Source organism: Cryptomeria japonica, chromosome 2 (genome assembly GCF_030272615.1).
Source record: "Cryptomeria japonica chromosome 2, Sugi_1.0, whole genome shotgun sequence".
NCBI classification, from domain to species: domain Eukaryota; kingdom Viridiplantae; phylum Streptophyta; class Pinopsida; order Cupressales; family Cupressaceae; genus Cryptomeria; species Cryptomeria japonica.
In genome coordinates, this window is record NC_081406.1 from 392,201,575 (window position 1) to 392,226,086 (window position 24,512).

A 24,512-nucleotide genomic window follows, 5' to 3' on the forward strand; every position below is an offset into this window, starting at 1 on the left:
TTTAGAGAAGTAGACAAAATTTTCCATAGACTGTAACAACTTTTGGGATGATAAATAAAGTGATGGTGTCTTGAACATATAAGTCTATTTGAGTTTTGAACATGCTCATCCAAGGTGGCCCATTTGGTGAGAAATCTTGTGTATTTGTTACAATAATTTTATTTTGCTATAGTTGTTGTTCTAGCATTTGACTGTTCCTGTAGCCACTAGAACCAGAACTTGTGACTGTTCCTGTAGCCACTAGAACCAGAACCTGTGACTATTCCTGCAGCCAAGACAAATAGAGTAGTTCCTATTTGATAGCTTCAAACATTGATGATAGTTAGTTTCTTGAACTACCTTTCAACATTAAGATTTCCTATAGCATTCTATTCATTACATTTCCATATGTTTATCTCAGTAATATCATTTGTTGCAATAGAATAGAATGGCTTTTATTGGAACTTAGTGCATGACCTGTACTGGCCCATTTCATGTAATATGTCCCTGGGTTGACAAGTAAATGAAACCTCCACCATATAAATGATAGCTATTTAGGATAGATTTCCAATCCCTAAGTCCAGGTTTTAGGCCGAGTTATTGTTTTAATTAGGAAGGTCAACATTTTTGGCATCGTTGCTAGGGATGGTGCCAAACTAAGAACTTGTCACAGTCATGAGCTTTCAGTTTTCAGTTATTTAGTGTTTTGGTAGTTTAAGATAAGTTGTCAAATAATTTTTTTGAATCTACATGCATACAATAAGAGATGCCTCTGGCAAATTTCTTCCTAATCACCCTGATATTAGAGTGCTCAACCCTTATGAACCACTAGATGTAAATTCTTTTGCTTCACTTTATCAAACCCAAGATAATTTGGACTATCCTGCATTTAAACTTCAATAAAACAGCCTTCATGTTCTTTTTGGACCACCTAAAGATGATCACTACCCTTTATTTGTTTACTAAGGACCAATGGTGGGATGTGGAGGTGGATGTAATCCACCAGGAGGTGGAAATAATCCTCCAGGAGGGAGCATCCACCTGTTAACCCAACATTTGAATTCATCATCTCTGATCTGCATTATAATGCTAACCTCAAGAACAACTTCTTCTTTGCCTAGGTTCTATGGGCTAGTTACAGAGGACCCCAACACTTTTTTGTTCAAATTCAATGTCCTATGTATGATCTATGACTACACTACAGATGCCCATTCACTTAAAATATTCCCAACCACTTTGAAAGAGTCTTCCCTGAGATGGTTTATGAGCTTGGAGAATAGCTCAATAGACACATGGGATGAGATGAAATGATTATTTCTTGAGAAATATAAGGATTATTATAGAGGAATCGACCGACATGGAGATGATATCTTCAAGATGAGATAGAAGGAGGATGAGAGTCTAGAAGACTATATTAAGAGATTTGTATTTTGAGTCAAGAAGTCTAAACACATTACTTTAAATGAAGAATCTCTCAAGCTAATATTTTTGAGGGGTATCAGTGATGAATGCACAAATTCTCTAGACCTTATGGGAGGAGGAGATATTACTCAATCATCATGGAATGAAATCGACCAAATTTATCAAAAATATTCCAAGGCCGCTGCCAAGAAGAATAAGCGTTATAGGCCTAGAATGTCTTCATCAACAGCAAGCAATGGAGTTTCCAGAATGGAATTAAGCCATCTTTTGAAGGATTTCAAGGAAGATAATATAAACAATATGGTCAGTCAATTGGACACACTTCAAGCCAAGAAGAAGCATGAAGAGGCTGAAGTAATGCTTGCAGAATTCTATCCTCACTATAGGCAAAAGAAGAAGGACTGCAGATGTAAGTTAATTGCCAATCTTGATAATCACCATGTTCCTGAGTTTAAGCCAGTACATGGATATAATGAACAACTCTTTTATGTTTCTAAAACAAGGCCATGGGCCCCAAGACAAGGTATTCCTCTTGATCCATTATCTTTTTCTAGTTCTTATGGGACTTCTTATACACTAAATAATCAGTGGCAACCTCTATATCCTCAAAAATTTGGAAATTTTCCACCTCAATCTTGGTATAATCCCCAAATTTCATTGTCAAATTATTCCAATCCCTCATCTGAATGGGAACAACCATAAGGGAATTGGTCTCAACCTCAAGGGTCATGGCAGCCTCCACATGGTAATTGGTAATCAGCTTCTCAATGGAGAGGGGATCAATAGTGGTCAAATCAACCTTCTGGCTACCTGCAACCACCACAATAGGTTGCTATAATTCCACCCCCTGCTCCTAATTCTACTCCAACTAAAGCTACTCAACTGCCATCTCAACCCATACCAAATCCAAATAGTAAAACCCAACCATAACAACAAGTATATTTTGTTGATCCTAACCAATACCCTACATATTCTCTTAATATAAGTGATATTCATCTTAGATCAGGGACTACTTTGCCTAATCCATCTTCTCTAGTCATTACTGAAGTACCATCAGAGAAAACAATATTAGGTAACCCATTAGATTAGCTAGCTTAGTCTGACAAAGCCCAACAACCTTTAAGTTCACCTGCAATGAACATAATACCTCAATTTCCTCAGAGGTTACAAGCTAAGGAGATTGAGAAAAGTGAAAATGTGACTTTTGATCTCATTGATCAACTGAAACACATATGTGTTAAGATTCCATTGTTTCAAGTTATCAAGAATGTTCCCATCTATAGTAAGGTCATTAAGGAAGCATGTTTGAAGAAACCTGGTAGGAAAAGGAAGGATCCACAAATAGTCAATGTGATGGGACAACTAGCTCATATTATGTTGGGCAAGGTTAAAATACCTAAGTACTCTGATCCAGGTAGCCCTGTTATGGGAATAGTGATTAATGGTACTCAGATTAAGAATGCTCTAATAGATCTAGGAGCAGCCATTAATGTCATGACTAAGGACATTATGCAGCAACTTAACATAACCAATTTTTGACCTACTCCCATAGTCTTGTAGCTTGCTTATAGCTCTATTGTCCGACCCGATGGTATGGTAGAAGATGTTGTAGTTACTTTGGATTCCTAGGAATATCTGATAGATTTCATGATATTATCTCCTAAAGCCACATTGGGAGGATATCCAGTCATCTTAGGAAGGCCTTGGCTTTCTACAGTTGATGTATACATTTGGTGTCGGCCGAGGGATATGACCATTTCAAATGGGAATTCCACTAAGAAATTAGCTCTTTATTCTCTTGCACAACCTTAGCTTGACCAAGAACAGGTCATGTGGCCTGATGTAGGGAAAGAGACAGGAGAAGAAGTTAACTATGTTCATCACCTCACGATCATAAATAGAGAACCATTCATACAGCTTCAAGATTAAGATCGATTGCTTTCCAATATTATAGAAAATCATTATGGCTCAGAACACCCGTTGAAAGAGTTAACCTCATGTGTCTTGCACTCAATTTTCCTTGTCTCCCTCCTCATCAGAACTTCCTGCAACCACATATATATTGCATACTTTGTTACCGCAGGAGGTCCATACTTCTTCTCTCACTAAAGCAGCTCAGATCGACCTAACCACCAAGGTAGAAGTTGCTCCATAAAAGTATCTAAATGTTAATAATCAACTCACAGAGGCACAGAAGGCAACCTTGGTTGATCTAGTTCAACGTCATAACTAGGCTTTTGCATGGGACTACCGCGATATGAAGGGGGTTAGATCCTAAGTTGTGTACCCATAGGATATATATATCAAGGAAGAATGCAGACTAGTTAGACAGTCACAAAGGAGAATTAATCCAGCCTTAAGCAAAATAGTCAAAGAGGAATTACAAAAAAAATTAAATGTTGGATTTATTTATCCTATATCAGATAGCCAGTGGGTATCACCTCTAGTTATAGTTCCTAAAAAGGGAGGTAAATGGTGAGTTTGTGTGGATTACAGGGAACTCAACTCAGTGGTTATAATCAAATTAGAATTGCCCCAGAAGATTAGGAAAATAAAACATTCACTTGCCCTTGGGAGACATATGCTTACTTTGTTCTTCCATTTGGGTTATGCAATGCTCCAGCTACTTTCTAGCAAGTTGTCATTAGCATATTCTTAGACATTTTGAATGACTACATGGATTATTTTACTACTTATGGTTCAAAGTTTGAAGAGGTATTGGATAATTTGAAGAAAGTACTACAAAGATGTGAAGATTACAGTCTGTCCTTGAATAGTGAGAAATATTTAATGATGATGCAAGAAGAAATATTCTCAGGATGTCATATTTCTAAGGCTAGCATTCAGGTTGATCCAACAAAGATAGAGGTCATTATTAACCTTCATGTTCCAACCAAGCAAAATGATGTTAGAAGTTTTCTTGGACATGTTGGGTACTATAAAAGGTTTATCAAGGACTTTAGTAAGATTGCAGGGCCTTTATATTATCTCTTGTCCAAATATGTTGAATTTGATTGGACCCTAGCATGTGATGAATCTTTCTTGAAGCTTAAAAAAATATTGACTCAGGCACCAGTCCTCAAGGGTCCAAATTGGTCATTGTCCTTCCACATTCACATGGATGCATTAGACTATGCTATAGGTACAGTTCTAGGACATAAAGAGGGTAATTTAAAAAATGTAATTTATTTCATCAGCAAGAATTTATAGGGGCATGAACTCAATTATACCATTATTGAAAATGAGATGTTGGCAGTAATGTATGCACTAAATAAGGTCAGGCATTATATCACAGGATATTGGATTTTTATTCACATAGATCATACAACAATATGATATCTTATGAACAAGTCTTCCATCACAGGAAGATTGGCCAGATGGTTGCTGGTGATGCAGGAGTTTGATATCACGATTGTTGATAAACCAGGGAGAGCCAATGTAGTGGCAAATTATCTTTCTAGGATTTAGCTATAGGACATTCCTGCAACAATTTGTGACTCCTTCCCAAGTGAGCACTTATTCTTAATAAATGTACAAACTCCCTGGTATGTTGATATAGAAAACTATTTGGCTACTAACAAGATTCCTTCTCACTTCTCTCCAAAAGAGAGAAGACTCTTGGTTGAGAAAAGTTTCAATTTCTCTTGGATTGCAGGTTGTCTATTTTACATAGGGCCATATCAGATACTAAGAAGATGTGTCAGAGAGGATGAAACCTATGATATACTTCACGCCTACCATGATAAGCCATGTGGGGGACATTTTGCTGCCAAGAGGACAACAATCAAAATTCTTAATGCAGGATACTATTGGCCAACCTTACATAAAGATTCAACTAAATACACTAGAAAATGTGATAGGTGTCAAAGGATAAGTAAGCCTACCAAATTTGATGAGATGCCATTGTATCCACAAGTAGTGGTTACACCATTTGACAAATGGGGATTAGAATTTGTAGGGCCAATTGACCAACCTTCCAATGGAAGATCCTACATCCTAGTATGCAATGATTATGTCACAAAATGGGTGGAAGCAAAAGCAATGAAGCATGCTAGAGATAATAAGGTAGCTGAATTCCTCTATGAATAAATCTTTACAAGATATGGAGTGCCTACAGAAATTGTTACAGATCAAGGGCCACAATTTACCACCACATTAATCTCAGCTTTGGTTAATGAGTATAATATCAGACATAGGAAGTCTGCCCCATACCATACTCAAGTGAATGGTCAAATAGAAGTTATCAACAAGGAGCTGGAGGCTATTCTAACAAAGACAATGGTTCTACATAGGAAAGATTGGTCAAGAAAGTTGATATAATTTGTTTGGGCATATAGAACTACATGGAAAATAGCTACTGGTTTTACACCTTTTGAAATGGTGTATGGGAATCTAGCCTTGATCCCCATTGAGTTTGAACATAAAAGTCTTAGGACAGCTCTGCAACTAAATATGAATCTATCTGACGCCCAAAGAGCTCACATTATGCAACTGAATGCCCTAGATGAGATAAGGAAGATGGCCCTCCAGCTCACAGAAGAAGTTCAAAATCAACGTACTAAGTGGCATGATAGGTACATTAAAGAAAACAAATTCAAGCATGGAGATTGGGCACTTCTATATGATTTTCAATATAAGGATTAAATGGGGAATCTACACACTCATTGGTTGGGTCCATATGAAATTGTTGAAGTCTTTCAAAATGGATTCGTTCAGTTATCAACTATAGATCCTGTTCAATTTAAGCTTCTGGTCAACGATCATAGACTACGCATGTATCACAAACTTGCCACTAGAGAGGAATTCCTACAGTAGTTTGACATTCAGTCACATGCCACATTTTCTGCAACTCATGCAGGGGGACTCCCCGCCCCAAACCCTTGAACCACTCTTTCCTATAGCCATAATAAATATTCCCACCTCTTCTGGGAATACCTTTCTCCATCAATAAATTCTCCTTGTTCATGTCATCCCATATCTTTTCCATCTCATTTCACTTCACTTCACCTCACCCCACTCCACTTCATCAATAAGTGACTCTTTTGTTGTTGTATTAATTCGCACGATTTTAGGTAGACATATTATCCATTATTCTTAAACATGCATCTATTTATTCATTATGTTGCTATTATATGTGATTCACATAGCTAATTCTGGCATGCAAGATCCTTTTCCACATGTGTCACCTTAGGTTGGGGGGTGTGTTATCAAATGTGAGTTTGCAAGTTTATGGAACCCTGATTGTGTGTCTTTTCCATGTCACTTAAGTTTGTTTTGTTAATTCTCTTTTTAAATTTTGGAATCATTTCAAAATGAGTTTAGAACTGATGTGACAGTCCGCAACAATTTATACTTGAAAATATTTTCCAAGTGTGTTTTTCCTACCACCATTCTTATTGCATGGTACTATGGGATAACTTGCAATAAATATTTGTAATGAACACGGAGAAGGCCGTAAGATATGGAAATGTGAATTGAGAGTGCTTCAACATTCTATTTTTTTCAGCATTTTGACAGGAACTTATGTGTTTAAGTGACCATGGGAGGTGCGCCAATTTGCCATGAACTTGTTGTTCAAGATGCCTTGTTGCAAGATCAATTGTGTGAACTTTACTTTCAAAATTGTGGGTGGTTGGATTATTTCTTGAAGTTAACAGATTTTATTGAATAAATAGTGCAAGAGTTCACACGGACATTCAACAATGGTGAAGCTATGGTTAAGGGGCTATGAGTTGTGGCCACGGAAGAGAGAATATTAGAAATTACAGGGTTGCCGAGAGATGGGGAATTGTTTCCTGAAACTAAAATGTTCAAAGTGCACACGCAGAATTTACTCATCCAAAAGAGGGACCTCATAGTGTGGACATGCAAAGGAAGAGGAGAACATCTCTTCCAGAGACATGGCAACTAGGAGCACAACATTTGATGAAGTATCTAACATGCGAGGGCCAATATTCTAATTTGCACTCCATTCATTTTAAGTTATTAAGTCATTTACGATATGGGCAGAGAATGAATGTGCCATATATTTTGTATAACCTTCTCTCTATCAGTGTTGAAGAAACATGGAGATGTAGATCACGGTCTGTAAGTCATCATGGTTTAATTAAGTTGTTGGCAGAGCGGTCTTCAAGGGATGTTTCCTAAATGACCTGAGAGGAATTTGAAGACATTAGAAGGTTCAAGGAAAATGATGCCCCTATTATAGGAGAAGTTCCATCTCAAGAAGGGGCTTCTGAAGGACCCTCATCATCTAGGGTTCCCATGACTACAGATCCTCCTGCTACTAAAGATGTTCCATCAGGCATAGGCAAGACCTCAAATGAACCAAGTGTCGAGCCTTCATCAACTCCAATTCAAACTAAACTCGTGGCTCGTAAGGAGAAGGGAAAAGCAAAGAAAATTGCAGTAGAAATAATTGATGAGCAACAAAATGTGGCACAAGCCGCTCCTATGGCTTGAGCGAGAGTAGGGCAGCCCACCAAAAACTCAGCCATATAAGGGTCAGGGTTTTGAAGGATTAAGAAACCTAGCTAATATTGCAGAGCAATTAACAAAAACAAGCGACGAGGGTCTAAAACCCCAGGTAACTACTCACAAGCCTCCCTCTTCTATTACCTGTCTATCTGTTGCTCTTTCATTTTATAGAGAATGGGAAATAGAGAAATCTAGAATGTAGGAGATAATTGACAAACATAAAAAGGAAATTGAGGAGAAAGATAGACAAATTATTGAATTGCAGACCAAAGTAGAGGTAGAAATGATTATTGAATTGATGCAATGTACGGCTCCACCAAAGGTTTATGCTTTGTATTTAAAAGAAAAACATTTGTGTTTTAAGCTAACACCCATTGTTAGAGACTTAATTCCCTCTTTGGAGACCCCACAAGAGATTTATCATGCTTATCAAAGTTCTCCTCCAGCCATTAGAAATTTACTGTGTGAATTGTATTTGCACAATTATGTCATTTTTCTGATACTAAATGGAACCCCTTGTTATACAATAGAGATATTCATTTAAGTATGTTAAATGCTTAGATACAAAATGAAATCAGCATGGGGGAATAGTCAAGGGCACACTTGGATATGGAGCTTAATCTTCCACTACTGCTTAGGGCTGACACCAAAAATCCATGGCTCTTGTACTATAATTGGCATATATTGTTGTACAAATATGAGAATAAAAGATGAATTCTACCACTTAGGGAGGAGGTATTCCAAGAATATGAAAGGATGGTTGAGAATGAAGCACAAATTATAGCTGCACATTTGTCCTAGTGATGGAATAGCGTTCTTGAAGAACTTAAATAGGCTAAGCCCCATTCCTTGCCTAATTATTATGCACCAATATAGAGAGCCCCCAAATATATTCATTTGGGCAGAACAAAAGAGAATAATAGGTTACCTTTAATCTTTCAACCACCTATTCTCATGTGGCCACTCATAGGATGCAGGGCTAATGATAATCCCTATGATGAATTAGCAAAAGAGGCCATGTGGGCCAGATTGGAGAAAATGAAAGGGTTCTATTGGAACTTAACTACAGGAGGCACTGGACATGGTACCATTGGTGATTTCATAATTAGTGCCTGCATGAGGAATTTTCCTACTGCTAGAGAACTAGCAAGAAGCTACGTTGGGGGGCGAAATGATGAGCTGAAACAATAGCTCTTTTTGTGTTCATAGTTGTTATATTTTTCATGGTCTAAATTGCATAATTGGAAAATGTTGAGGGTATAGGATGTGTTTGTTAGATAATCTTCCTAGAAGTTTTGATCATGTGCATGTTGGACATTAACTAAACTTTGTGTTTTTTTGGCTAATATATTCTTGTAGCTATGCGAATTATTATGATAACTTCATATGTGGATGAATGAATATTATGGTTGATAGAAAATGGATATGTATGTGGTTTTGCATGCTAACTCATGATGTAGGAATTAATAAGTAGCAACAGAAATAGTCAAACCATTCCAGGAAGGAGGATTGTGCCATTCAAGTTATTAAAGGTTAAGTCAAGGCAATTGGAAGCATTGAAGACAATAAGGGAAGTTGGTAACTAAGTGGCTAAAGGATAGTGGAGCAGTTCAATAATTTATTTATGACTGTCCTTAGTGAACGACAATCTACCAGGAGCCATTGTGCCAAATTCTTGGTCTTATAATGATAAAAGTCCCACGATCTTTATGGTTGACTCTTTCCTCTTTCTTTGTTGTAATAAAAACTTATGCCTATTCTTCTAGGTGTGATCTAGGTAGTTAGTAGTCTGTTATAATTTTCATATAAATAAAGTTTTGAACCTCCTCGCAGAGGTAGATGAAGTTTTAAAGAAGTAGACAAAATTCTCCCTAGACTGCAACATCTTTTGGAATGATAAATAAAGTGATGGTGTTTTTGAACATATAAGGCTATTTGAGTTCTGGACATGCTCTTCCAAGGGGGCCCACTTGGTGTGCAATCCTATGTATTTGTTACGTTAATTTTATTTTGCTATAGTTGTTCTAGCATTTGATTGTTCCTGCAACCACTGGAACCATAACCGATGACTATTCCTATAGCCAAGACAAACAAAGTAGTCCATGTTTTTTAGCTTCGAACATTGATGATAGTTATTTGCTTGAATTACCTTTCAACATTAAGATTTCATGTAGCATTCCAATCATTACATTTATGTATGTTTATCTTAGTAATTTCACTTGCTGCAGTAGAATAGAATGGATTTTATTGGAACTTAGTGCACAAACTATGTTGGCCCATTTAAAGTAATACGTCCCTGGGTTGACAAGTAAATGAAACCTCTGCCATGGAAATGATAGCTATTCATGATAGATATCCAATCCCTGAGTCCAGGTTTGAAGCCAAGTTATTGTTTTAATTGGGAAGGTCAACAATTACAGTATTGAAAGGGGTTGGGATTGCTCGATATTGTGATCTCTATGCCATTTTATAAGAACTTGACACATTAGTGATAGGTGGATGGGACAAAATTCTTGGCATGAATCCATGAGTAGTCAAGGAGCATGTTATATCCAAGATAAAGATCAAAAACTTCAAACACTACATCTTGATTATCGAGATGGCTCTTATTAGGAAAGTGATGATTCCCTTAGATAGGTGCTTCACATTATCATAGGATTTAATATTTATCTTTTTGGATGCATCCACACTCTGCTCAAAGAATCTTATTGCTATTACTAGCTTTAATGTACAAATATTGAGGCTAGCTCTACCATCTATTGGAGCTCTTCTGATTTGATGGTTATGGACATACACTTGAAGATGGAGGGGATCATTATGCATGTAATAACCCACCAAAATTGATCCAACAAAAATTGAGTATATTTTTTTTTCTTTATTACGTTTTATTCAATTGCATACTCTGGGCATCCATCCAAATAGGACTGGGCATTCATCCATTCGGGATGAGCTTCTAACCATACGGGTTAGGCAGTTGTCCATACGGGACGTAAATTTCATCTATCAAATACGGGATAGGCATCTACCCATACAGGGTAGGCATCCATCCAAACGGGATAGGAGATGCTCTGGCCAGAGACTTAGACTCATCGGGACCATTCGGGTCCTGAGCCACTCACTAAGTACTACATTCTTCTAACAAGAATGCACCGAGGTCGCCGTCCTTAGGAGTAATAAGAAAATAAGACAAGCTTGAATTCCGCCTCGGAATTTGGCTTAAAGCCTCGGGAAGTCAAGCGAATCCATACGGGATTCCTTCCGAGTATGCATTGAATTGAGTTTGATTATCTTATCTTTCGATTAGGATTCTTACTCAACCAAGCCTAGACCCCACCCACGAACGCCTGAGTACGAGGGACAACTCCGTCCCAAGACTGCCTACATACCCACTTCGGCGTGGGATCAAGGCGTAAAGTATGTAGTTCTATCTTCTAATCTATGGTTTGATGTAAACTGATTTTTGTGGGTACGCAACCCTTTCTAGGGTCAGTGTCCCAGACAGTTTCTCTGCGGTTGCTACCCACGAAGGTAGCACTTAAGCGAAGGCTCAAGATGGCCTATTGCTTGTGGCCTAACAAAATAACTAGATCCTAATACTTAACATGAGCGTCACCCAATTACAAATCACCAATATCCCTTCGAGGTGAATAAATAGATAAATAAAGTCATTTTCACGAGAGCTCTTAACTAGACCATCCCTAAGAGGGGTTTACTATGGTTTATCTCAACGGATGTGAAATTCAATTAAAAGTTATCTTATTAATTATCGATCCAAGAGGGATTACCCGCCCCTTGGATTTTTAACTTCCAAATGACCCTTATTACTCCCCGACGATTTATAGGGACGATGCCACAGACGTCGTTAATGCAGCTTTATTAGGCGCTAAGTGCAGTAGTTCAACACGACGGCATTACCCGTAAGCGTGACCCAGAGGCACCATATATACCGAACGCTGCTAGTTTTGGTTTTCCAACTTCCTTTATTTAATTTTCTAACTACGAATGACAAAATGAAAGCGTAAATAATTGAAGTAACTACTTGAAGTGTAATTTGCATAGCAAATGAACTTGCATAATAGTAATTGCATGGAAGGTATAATTATCCTAAAAAAATTCGCATGCTATGAACCATTAACGGAAGCAATTAATCTATGATGAAAGATGACTTAACGAATCCAAAATAACGATTAAATCTAAGTACTTGTAATAAGGTAAGTTAATCTCAATCGAGTGTCTTAAAAATTTTAAAGTTTATTTAGGATAGTTTAATTACAATCTTGCTACACATTAATCCCATTTTCAATTGAAAGTCGATATCCTTAAATTCATACTAAGGAAAAAAAATCATCATTTCCTAATGTCATTATTATCAACTAAAGAAGAAAAAAAAAAAACTAAATAAAAATTAACTTTGTTTCCTTTTTTTTTTTTAAAAAATAACCAAATTACAATTTCAAATTTCGAAACTTAAATAATAATAAAAAAAAAACTAAATTCTAACTTAATGGCAAAGAGGGCTTGCATTGTTTTATAATAATATAGAGGGTTGCGGGGTGGGGACCACGGGTCCCATCACCCCTGCGGCCCTGCATGCGCAGGTCCGCAGGGATGAGGGGACCCTGCGGGCCCCTCCGTACCCTGCAACGGTTACTATGTAACCGTCCCTGCATGCGGCCTACCATTAAAGCAAAACGCCATGCGTTACGGGCGAGGGTGAAGTTCGAAAGTTTTATTTTCGTTTTTTAATTTTTTTTTGTTTTTATTTATTTTTTTGGGTTACTTATATATATATATATATATATATATATATATATATATATATATATATATATATATATATATTTGTTATAGTATTGACATTATCATTTTATACAGGAGTATTATAACAAAAAAATAGGTAATTAATAATGTTGCAGGTTTGCCTTAGGGACAAAATGAAACAATAACCAGAGGGATTCCTTTTTTTCCATTTCTTTGTTTTCTACAGGGAAATTCATTCACAGATAGAGGGAGTTTATTTCTTTTCTTCATTTCTTCTGTTTCCTACACAGGGAAAGCTTATTCACAGAGAAAGGAATTCATTCCTTTACACAGGAAGAAAAAAAAGATTTCATTCACAGAGAAAGTTATCCATTTTTATTTTTATTTTTACACAGGGAAAATTCATTCACAGAGGGAGGAGATTTATTTATACACACAGGGAGATCTAATTTTTATCAAAATAAACTGAAGATAATAATCTAATTTCCATTTACTTGAAAACTAATTTCTTATCAGAATTAGAACAATGAGTCTTATTTTCAAGAAAGAAAATGAATTTCATTCTACAAATCTGAGACAAAATAATGAATTTTATTCTCTAAAATCTGAAACTAATGTATCTTATTTTCAAAAGAAATGAATTTCATTCTACAAAATCCAAGATAAAACAATGAATTTTATTCTCTAAAATCTGAAACTAATGTATCTTATTTTCAAAAGAAATGAATTTCATTCTACAAAATCCAAGATAAAACAATGAATTTTATTCTCTAAAATCTGAAACTAATGTATCTTATTTTCAAAAGAAATGAATTTCATTCTACAAAATTTAAGACAAAAACAATGAATTTTATTCTCTAAAATCTGAAACTAATGTATCTTATTTTCAAAAGAAAAGAATTTCATTCTACAAAATTTAAGACAAAAACAATGAATTTTATTTTACAATAAATCTCATTCTTTACAAAAATCTAAAAACTAAATTCATATCAAGAATTTTAACAATGAACCTTATTAAAACCAGGATTCTCATTTTCTACAAAATCTAAACTAATTCTTTAACAAAATACAATTAAAATTTCATACTCATAATTAATCTAATCAAATCTAATCTACCATAAAAATGAGATGCATGAACTAATTTGGAGGAACCTGGATGCTTGAAGATGGTGTGGAGTCCTCCTTGATCCTCCAATTTGAAGAAAAATCCTCCAACAAAATCCTTGCTGCCAATGAAGTGGACTACCAAAGAGAATTCAACTTGCAGAAATTTCTTATCAAGATTAGCTAGCTTTTCCTTTGAAACTTGTTCCCATTTTATAAAAGAAATTACCCTTTTCCCACTACCTATTTTTTTAATTTAAAAAAGAGATTCTTCTCCCAATTTGGCCTCCATGCAAATTAATTAGGCTTAGTGGGAGGAGTTACATGCAAGGAGGTGGAGAAGCCTCTAGAAGTTTCTTATTCCTCCTACAACATGTGCCTTAATTTGGGTGAGGGAAATTAAATAACAATTTTAAAATATATATGCATTTTCCATGTGTGTGTGGTTTATTAATTTATTCCCTTACAATATTCATTCCATAATTCATCCAAAGAATATAAATAGAGTTTTGTATTTTAAATCAAAAAAAGTGATAAAGGAGGGTTGTGACATCCTCCCCCCCTTAATCGGTGCATCGTCCCGATGCACTTATTAAATGTATTCAAAAGAGTTTATAGTTCATGTTCAAAACAAAAAGGGAAATAGCTGCTGCATCTCCTTAGTATCCTCCCAGGTGGCATTCTTCTCGTCGTACTGGTCCCATTGCACTTTGCACTGATCAACCTCTCTGTTGCGCAACTGGCACTGGCGCTTCTCCAAGATTCTGAATGGCTCTATCATTATTCCCCCCATTTCTTGGACCTGCAAGGCATCCCAATTCAAAATGTGTTTCTCGTCAGGTACATACTTCTTAAGAAGAGATACATGGAAGACATCATGGATTCGGCTCAATTGGGGAGGCAAGGCCAACCGATAAGCAACTGGATTAATTCTTCCCAGTATTTCAAAGGGTCCAACATAACGAGGTGCAAGCTTAGTCTTTTTCCCAAATCTTATGGAACTCTTGTGTGGCCTAACCCTTAGGAAGACTTTCTCTCCTACTTCAAACTCCCTTGGTGTTCTGTTTTTATCTGCATAACTCTTCTGCCTATCCGAGGCTTCCTTCAACCTTTGCCTAATTTCCTTAGTTTTCCTTTCCATTTCTCTCAACATATCTGGCCCAATAATCACTCTATCTTCAAGACTATCCCAACTCAAAGGTGTTCGACATGGTCTACCATACAAAGCTTCAAAAGGTGCCATTCCCAAAGATGTTTGATATGTATTATTGTAGGCAAACTCTACCAAAGGTAGGTACTCTTCCCATTTTCTCTGTTGGTCCATGCAGTACATACGAAGTAGGTCTTCCATAATCTGATTTGTCCTTTCTGTCTGACCGTCCGTTTCCGGGTGGTATGCGGTGCTAAAATTTAGTTGAGTCCCTAGAGCTGATTGAAGAGTGGTCCAAAACCTGGAAGTGAATCTTGCATCTCTGTCTGATATGATTTTCTCTGGTACTCCATGCAACCTAACTATCTCCTTAATGAAACGTCTAGCCAAGGTGGGTGCATCATCTGTCAGATTTCCTGGTATAAAGTGTGCCACCTTAGTGAGCTTGTCAATTACCACCATTATTGCATCATGCCTAGAAGGTGACATGGGTAGCCCTTGTACAAAATCCATACTAATAACTTGCCACTTATGTTGGGGTACATCGTGCGATTGTAACAATCCAGCTGGGTGCCTATGTTCTGCCTTGACTCTTTGACACTCCAAACATTTGGCTACATACTTGACAATATCGTTCTTCAACCCTTGCCAAAAGTATAACTTCTTTAGATCTGCATAAAGTTTGTTAACTCCTGGGTGGCCTGAATAAGGGGCATTGTGAGCCTCCGATAAAACTACTTCCCTTAAATTCCCTGAATTAGGAACATAGATTCTGTTATTGTATCTGAGTAGCCCATCTTCATCAAATGTGTACCCTTCAACCTTAGGGTCGGTCGGGTTGTGTCTTATAGTTAATTCGACTTGCTCATACCATGGGTCATGTCCTTGTTCATCCATTACTTGCTTTTTGAAAGAGGTTTTGAAGGTTGCTATAGTCATCAAGTGTCTTCTCCTACTTAAGGCATCTGCCACCCTATTTTCTTTCCCCTTAATATATTCGATCTCAAAGTCATATTCGCTTAAGAACTCTAGCCACCTTCTTTGTCTGGCATTTAAGTGAGGTTGGGTAAAGATGTATTTTAGTCCTTGGTTGTCCGACTTAAGCTCAAAGGGCTTCCCTAGTAAGAAATGTCTCCACTTTTGCAGGGCATGCACAATTGCTGCCAACTCTAAGTCGTGGGGTGCATAATTGACTTCATGAGTCTTTAGCTTCCTAGATTCATAAGCCACTACCCCTTCATCTTGGACAAGTACCCCTCCTAACCCTTCAATAGAAGCATCTGTTACAACTGTGAAGTGTCCATTTGGGTCTGGTACCTTTAGAATGGGTGCTGAAGTTAGTTTTCCCTTCAAGATTTGAAATGCCTTATCACTTGCTCGGTCCATACAAACCTTTTGCCCTTCCGTTGCAACGAGGTGATGGGATTTGCTATCTTAGAGAATCCTTCCACAAACCTCCTATAGTAACCTGCTAGCCCCATAAAGCTTCTTACCTCTGAAACATTCTTAGGGATTGGCCATTCTACTATCGCCTTTATTTTATCTGGGTCGACTGCTATTCCTTCCTTCGATATTATATGCCCAAGATAGTGAATCTTTTCCTCAAAGAAGGCGCATTTGGACAATTTTCCATATAACTTATGTTCTCTCAATCTTTGCAAAACAATCTGTAGGTGCGCTAAATGTTCCTCTTCATTTCTAGAATAAATCAAAATGTCATCCAAGAATACCAAAACAAACTTATCCAAGTAGTCATGGAATACACTATTCATCAGGTTCATGAATGCAGCTGGGGCATTAGTTACTCCAAAAGGAACTACTGTGAATTCATAGTGTCCATATCTCGTCCTGAAAGCTGTCTTTGGAATGTCTTCTTCCTTAATTCTGAGTTGATGGTACCCTGACCGAAGATCTATCTTGGAGAAAACTGCCGCTCCTTTCATTTGGTCAAAAAGGTCCTCTATGCGAGGTAAGGGATACCTATTCTTTATGGTAACTTTGTTCAACATCCTATAGTCGATGCATAGCCTTAAGGTTCCATCCTTCTTCTTAACAAATAAAACTGGCGCTCCCCATGGTGATACACTTGGCCTTATTAATCCCTTAGCTAAGAGTTCCTCTAATTGCATTTTGAGCTCTTGTAATTCGGTTGTGTTCATCCGGTAAGGTGCCTTTGATACTGGTTCAGCTCCTGGGAGTACTTCGATAGAAAAGTCAAACTTTCTCTTAGGGGGTAAACCGGGTAGTTCTTCTGGAAAAACATCCCTAAACTCTCTTAAGAAAGGGGTATTTTCAAATGTTGGTGTATTTTCCTCCTTCCCTTCATCAAATTCGACCATAAAGATTTGTCCTCCTCTTCTCCTTTCCTTCTTTAATTGCATTGCTGAGATAGTTTCTACATTAATGGGTTTAAACTTTCCTTGGATTTTGACCCTTTTCCCCCCATCATCCAAACATTCAACAATTTTGCTATAACAATCTACATTAGCTTGATGGTCTGCTAACCAACTCATTCCCATAATTACATCATATAATCCTAAGGGTGCCACATAGAGATCTACCCTTGTTTCGAACTCAGGGAATTGTACCTTTGCCCTTGGTAAGCACTTAGTTACTTCTCTAGTTGCCTTATCCCCATATTGAACCGTCCATGATGACTCCATTTGATTAACTTTTAATGCATATTTGTTCACTAATTCAGGTGAGATGAAACATTCAGATGATCCAGTGTCAATTAGAATTGATATTGGTTGTTCAAATAGTGTACCTGTAGTTTCCACGGGAACATTCTGGTATCTTCTTCTTTGGTTCCTAACTGCTGCATGAATCCTCTGTTGGGGCCCTTGTTGGGGTTGATTGGCTCTAATTTGTCCTTGCATCCTGGGGCAGTCTCTAGCAAAATGATTTTCCCCGCACATAAAGCATCCGCCTGGAGGACCTCTCCTACCTTGATTTCTAGGGGGATCATTCCTTGTTTCATTTCCCCTGGGTGGATAAGTTATCCTGTTCTGCTGGTCATTCCTGTTATAGTTGCCTCTGTTATCATTGCCCCTGTTATTATTGCCCCTGTTATCATTGCCCCTATTATTGTTGCCCCTGTTATTATCATTTCCATTCCTCTGATATTGATTAGGTGGTGGTCTCCTTTCGGAAGAGTTATTCCTTTGACCCTTGTTGAAGTTAGTGTTTCCATTGAATTCTTGCTTCCTTTTGAATGAGTGATTCCCATTATAGTTCCGTCCTGCTAGTGTCTGAATCTTCCTTTCTTGCCTTAGGGACTTTTCAAGTACTTCATTCATATTTCTGGGTCCATGCATGTCAACCTCTGCCCCTATGTTGGTATTCAGCCCCAAAATGAACTTCCTTGCTTGGCCTTCTTCATCCCTTTGGTACATAGGCACATACTTAAGCAACTTGGCGAATTTATCCCAATATTGTTGAACGGATAGGGACCCTTGACGTAGGTTATGGAATTCTGTCACTTTCTCATCAAAGAACAATTGAGGAAGCCACCTATCTCGAAAATGGTGAACAAATTGATCCCATGTGATTGTATCCCTGTTATACCCATTTTGTTCCTTGGTGTTGGTCCACCAACTAGCCGCCTCCCCTGTGAGTTGATAGGAGCCCCATAAAGCCTTAGTTGTTTCGCTGAAATCTCTTAGCTCAAAATATTTCTCCATTTCATTTAGCCAATTCTCAGCCCCTTCACCAATCTGCCTCCCATCGAACTTAGGAGGGGTGATTTTCTTCAAATCCTTGGAGAGTTCTAATATGTTATTTTCCTTTCCTTTACCCATCACATTTCCTTGATTGCTACCAGGGTTTCCATTCTCGGTACCGCTTCTATTCTCATAGTCATTCTGCCTTTCCCTAAGATCCTGTAGTGATTGTTCCAGGAAGTTGATTTTATCTCTCTGTTCGGTTAGAAGGTCGATTATAGCTTGAACCCCATCTCCGTTATTCCCTAGGTTGTGTCGATCCTCTTCATGATCTTCCTCATGGTTTTCCACATGGTTTTCCTCATGGTTTTCCTCATGGTTTTCCCCCCTTTGACTCCTGGTACGTCTCCCATTACCCCTTCCCCTTCCTCTTCCTCTTCCTCTTCCTCTTCCTCTTCCTCTTCCTCTTCCTCTTGCCATTCTAGGTTTTACCTGAAAGTTAAATTGTGTAGTTAGTTTCTTTCTGAAGAATAAAATTTAATTTCTATTATTGTAAAACATTCCCTTAGTTGAATAAATTGAAGTGAGCACAAGGCCTAGATTTGAACCTTTGCTCTGATACCACATGTAATAACCCACCAAAATTGATCCAACAAAAATTGAGTATATTTTTTTTTCTTTATTACGTTTTATTCAATTGCATACTCTGGGCATCCATCCAAATAGGACTGGGCATTCATCCATTCGGGATGAGCTTCTAACCATACGGGTTAGGCAGTTGTCCATACGGGACGTAAATTTCATCTATCAAATACGGGATAGGCATCTACCCATACAGGGTAGGCATCCATCCAAACGGGATAGGAGATGCTCTGGCCAGAGACTTAGACTCATCGGGACCATTCGGGTCCTGAGCCACTCACTAAGTACTACATTCTTCTAACAAGAATGCACCGAGGTCGCCGTCCTTAGGAGTAATAAGAAAATAAGACAAGCTTGAATTCCGCCTCGGAATTTGGCTTAAAGCCTCGGGAAGTCAAGCGAATCCATACGGGATTCCTTCCGAGTATGCATTGAATTGAGTTTGATTATCTTATCTTTCGATTAGGATTCTTACTCAACCAAGCCTAGACCCCACCCACGAACGCCTGAGTACGAGGGACAACTCCGTCCCAAGACTGCCTACATACCCACTTCGGCGTGGGATCAAGGCGTAAAGTATGTAGTTCTATCTTCTAATCTATGGTTTGATGTAAACTGATTTTTGTGGGTACGCAACCCTTTCTAGGGTCAGTGTCCCAGACAGTTTCTCTGCGGTTGCTACCCACGAAGGTAGCACTTAAGCGAAGGCTCAAGATGGCCTATTGCTTGTGGCCTAACAAAATAACTAGATCCTAATACTTAACATGAGCGTCACCCAATTACAAATCACCAATATCCCTTCGAGGTGAATAAATAGATAAATAAAGTCATTTTCACGAGAGCTCTTAACTAGACCATCCCTAAGAGGGGTTTACTATGGTTTATCTCAACGGATGTGAAATTCAATTAAAAGTTATCTTATTAATTATCGATCCAAGAGGGATTACCCGCCCCTTGGATTTTTAACTTCCAAATGACCCTTATTACTCCCCGACGATTTATAGGGACGATGCCACAGACGTCGTTAATGCAGCTTTATTAGGCGCTAAGTGCAGTAGTTCAACACGACGGCATTACCCGTAAGCGTGACCCAGAGGCACCATATATACCGAACGCTGCTAGTTTTGGTTTTCCAACTTCCTTTATTTAATTTTCTAACTACGAATGACAAAATGAAAGCGTAAATAATTGAAGTAACTACTTGAAGTGTAATTTGCATAGCAAATGAACTTGTATAATAGTAATTGCATGGAAGGTATAATTATCCTAAAAAAATTCGCATGCTATGAACCATTAACGGAAGCAATTAATCTATGATGAAAGATGACTTAACGAATCCAAAATAACGATTAAATCTAAGTACTTGTAATAAGGTAAGTTAATCTCAATCGAGTGTCTTAAAAATTTTAAAGTTTATTTAGGATAGTTTAATTACAATCTTGCTACACATTAATCCCATTTTCAATTGAAAGTCGATATCCTTAAATTCATACTAAGGAAAAAAAATCATCATTTCCTAATGTCATTATTATCAACTAAAGAAGAAAAAAAAAAAACTAAATAAAAATTAACTTTGTTTCCTTTTTTTTTTTTTAAAAATAACCAAATTACAATTTCAAATTTTGAAACTTAAATAATAATAAAAAAAAAACTAAATTCTAACTTAATGGCAAAGAGGGCTTGCATTGTTTTATAATAATATAGAGGGTTGCGGGGTGGGGACCACGGGTCCCATCACCCCTGCGGCCCTGCATGCGCAGGTCCGCAGGGATGAGGGGACCCTGCGGGCCCCTCCGTACCCTGCAACGGTTACTATGTAACCGTCCCTGCATGCGGCCTACCATTAAAGCAAAACGCCATGCGTTACGGGCGAGGGTGAAGTTCGAAAGTTTTATTTTCGTTTTTTAATTTTTTTTTGTTTTTATTTATTTTTTTGGGTTACTTATATATATATATATATATATATATATATATATATATATATATATATATATATATATATATATATATATATATATATATATATATATATATATATATATATATATATATATATATATATATATATATATATATATATATATATATATATATATATATATATTTGTTATAGTATTGACATTATCATTTTATACAGGAGTATTATAACAAAAAAATAGGTAATTAATAATGTTGCAGGTTTGCCTTAGGGACAAAATGAAACAATAACCAGAGGGATTCCTTTTTTTCCATTTCTTTGTTTTCTACAGGGAAATTCATTCACAGATAGAGGGAGTTTATTTCTTTTCTTCATTTCTTCTGTTTCCTACACAGGGAAAGCTTATTCACAGAGAAAGGAATTCATTCCTTTACACAGGAAGAAAAAAAAGATTTCATTCACAGAGAAAGTTATCCATTTTTATTTTTATTTTTACACAGGGAAAATTCATTCACAGAGGGAGGAGATTTATTTATACACACAGGGAGATCTAATTTTTATCAAAATAAACTGAAGATAATAATCTAATTTCCATTTACTTGAAAACTAATTTCTTATCAGAATTAGAACAATGAGTCTTATTTTCAAGAAAGAAAATGAATTTCATTCTACAAATCTGAGACAAAATAATGAATTTTATTCTCTAAAATCTGAAACTAATGTATCTTATTTTCAAAAGAAATGAATTTCATTCTACAAAATCCAAGATAAAACAATGAATTTTATTCTCTAAAATCTGAAACTAATGTATCTTATTTTCAAAAGAAATGAATTTCATTCTACAAAATCCAAGATAAAACAATGAATTTTATTCTCTAAAATCTGAAACTAATGTATCTTATTTTCAAAAGAAATGAATTTCATTCTACAAAATTTAAGACAAAAACAATGAATTTTATTCTCTAAAATCTGAAACTAATGTATCTTATTTTCAAAAGAAAAGAATTTCATTCTACAAAATTTAAGACAAAAACAATGAATTTTATTTTACAATAAATCTCATTCTTTACAAAAATCTAAAAACTAAATTCATATCAAGAATTTTAACAATGAACCTTATTAAAACCAGGATTCTCATTTTCTACAAAATCTAAACTAATTCTTTAACAAAATACAATTAAAATTTCATACTCATAATTAATCTAATCAAATCTAATCTACCATAAAAATGAGATGCATGAACTAATTTGGAGGAACCTGGATGCTTGAAGATGGTGTGGAGTCCTCCTTGATCCTCCAATTTGAAGAAAAATCCTCCAACAAAATCCTTGCTGCCAATGAAGTGGACTACCAAAGAGAATTCAACTTGCAGAAATTTCTTATCAAGATTAGCTAGCTTTTCCTTTGAAACTTGTTCCCATTTTATAAAAGAAATTACCCTTTTCCCACTACCTATTTTTTTAATTTAAAAAAGAGATTCTTCTCCCAATTTGGCCTCCATGCAAATTAATTAGGCTTAGTGGGAGGAGTTACATGCAAGGAGGTGGAGAAGCCTCTAGAAGTTTCTTATTCCTCCTACAACATGTGCCTTAATTTGGGTGAGGGAAATTAAATAACAATTTTAAAATATATATGCATTTTCCATGTGTGTGTGGTTTATTAATTTATTCCCTTACAATATTCATTCCATAATTCATCCAAAGAATATAAATAGAGTTTTGTATTTTAAATCAAAAAAAGTGATAAAGGAGGGTTGTGACAATGCAAGGGTTTATGTATTAGAATATTGTGTTGAGTGAAGGTGAAATTTGGTGTGGTGGAAAGATTACCAACCATGGCCTAAAATTCATTGACATTTATGTCACTAGGTACTGCAAATTCACCTAAGGCTTTGTCTAATACTACTTTATGGCTTGGTGATATAGAGAAGTTAAAAGATAAGAGATTTGCATGAGAGTGTTCTCAAGATGGTCTAGTAGATTGTACGTACTTATAGGTTGGGAAGTGGATTATGCACCTTGGAGGGTTACTTTAGACCAACGCATGGGCATTGCATAATCAAGATTCTTACCTTTGACAAGGACTGTAGCAATAGTTTCATCACCTTGACTGATGTTGTTGATGGTATACTCATGAGATGCACTGGTATAATTAGCCCTATTATGTCGAGTCCCCAAACTGGAAGCCTTTCCCTTATCATGATTTTGAAAGGGATTTTTAAAGATAGCGTGATCATTATTAGATGTTTCTTTTGGATTTTCAATTGATATTGTAGACACCTAAAATTATCCTATCCTAATTAAATAAATATTTTATTTTAAGCCTCCTCTTAATCAAATAGATATTTATTTATTTAATTAATTCACTAAGCTTCTCCTAGCCTTTCCCTATTTAAATAAATATTTTTATTTATTTGAATGATCCTTTCCCTAAATTAAATAAATATTTTATTTATTTAATTGGTCTCACCTCTTCTATTAATTAAATTAATTAATTAATTCATTAGCTTTTTCTCTCCATGACACTTGTCATTCATCTCTTAATTTACCTTTAACCACCTGATGAGGATTCATAGGGTATGCATAGGATATATATAAGTTATTAGCATAGTATTATTTTTTAGTTTTATCCTATATTAATGTCAAAAATAAAAAGTGAGAAGTAAAAAGTAATATGTTAGTTCCTAGTTGTTAGGAGGTTAGCATATGTTAGTATTTTGTTATTTTATTTGTTAATTAGTTTTTGTTTTGTTATTCATGTGAGATTTGGAAGATATTCTAACTCACCCAAACATGGCATATTATATCCCTATATAATTGTATTTTCTCCTCACGTGGGAAACATTGGAGAATGCAAGTTTTACAGTATTTGTTTTGTAGAGATTATTGTCAATTCTGTAGAAATTATTGTCAATTTGTTTTGTAGAGATTATTGGTATTTTTTCTGCAAATTTCATCTCTAACTGTTGGTTAGCTTGCCTCTCTCCACATCAATTGGTATCAGAGCATTTTTTGGTCCTTGGGTTTGATTTTATCATTCAAATCCATTCTGTCAAAAAGGAAAAAAAATATCAATCCTGGAGCTTTCAACAACAGGAGAATATTCTTGAATATTTTTGCACTCATTTGAAGAGAAATATTCATTTAGAACCATCTGGAGCTAATTTCTTGCAAAAGTAAGCACCATTTTCTTCAATTTTTTGTGCGTTTTCTTTAGAAACTCGTGTTGTTCTTTCATTAACAACTTTTTATATACAAAATATTTTGTTAAATGGTTTATGCGGTAAGAAGCATTTTTTTGAGAGGTTTCTGGAACATTTACGGTTCTAAATTTCATTTAGTATTGAGAAAGTTATGATAGTTTCAATCTGGAAGCCTCAACTACTGAATACAGAAAA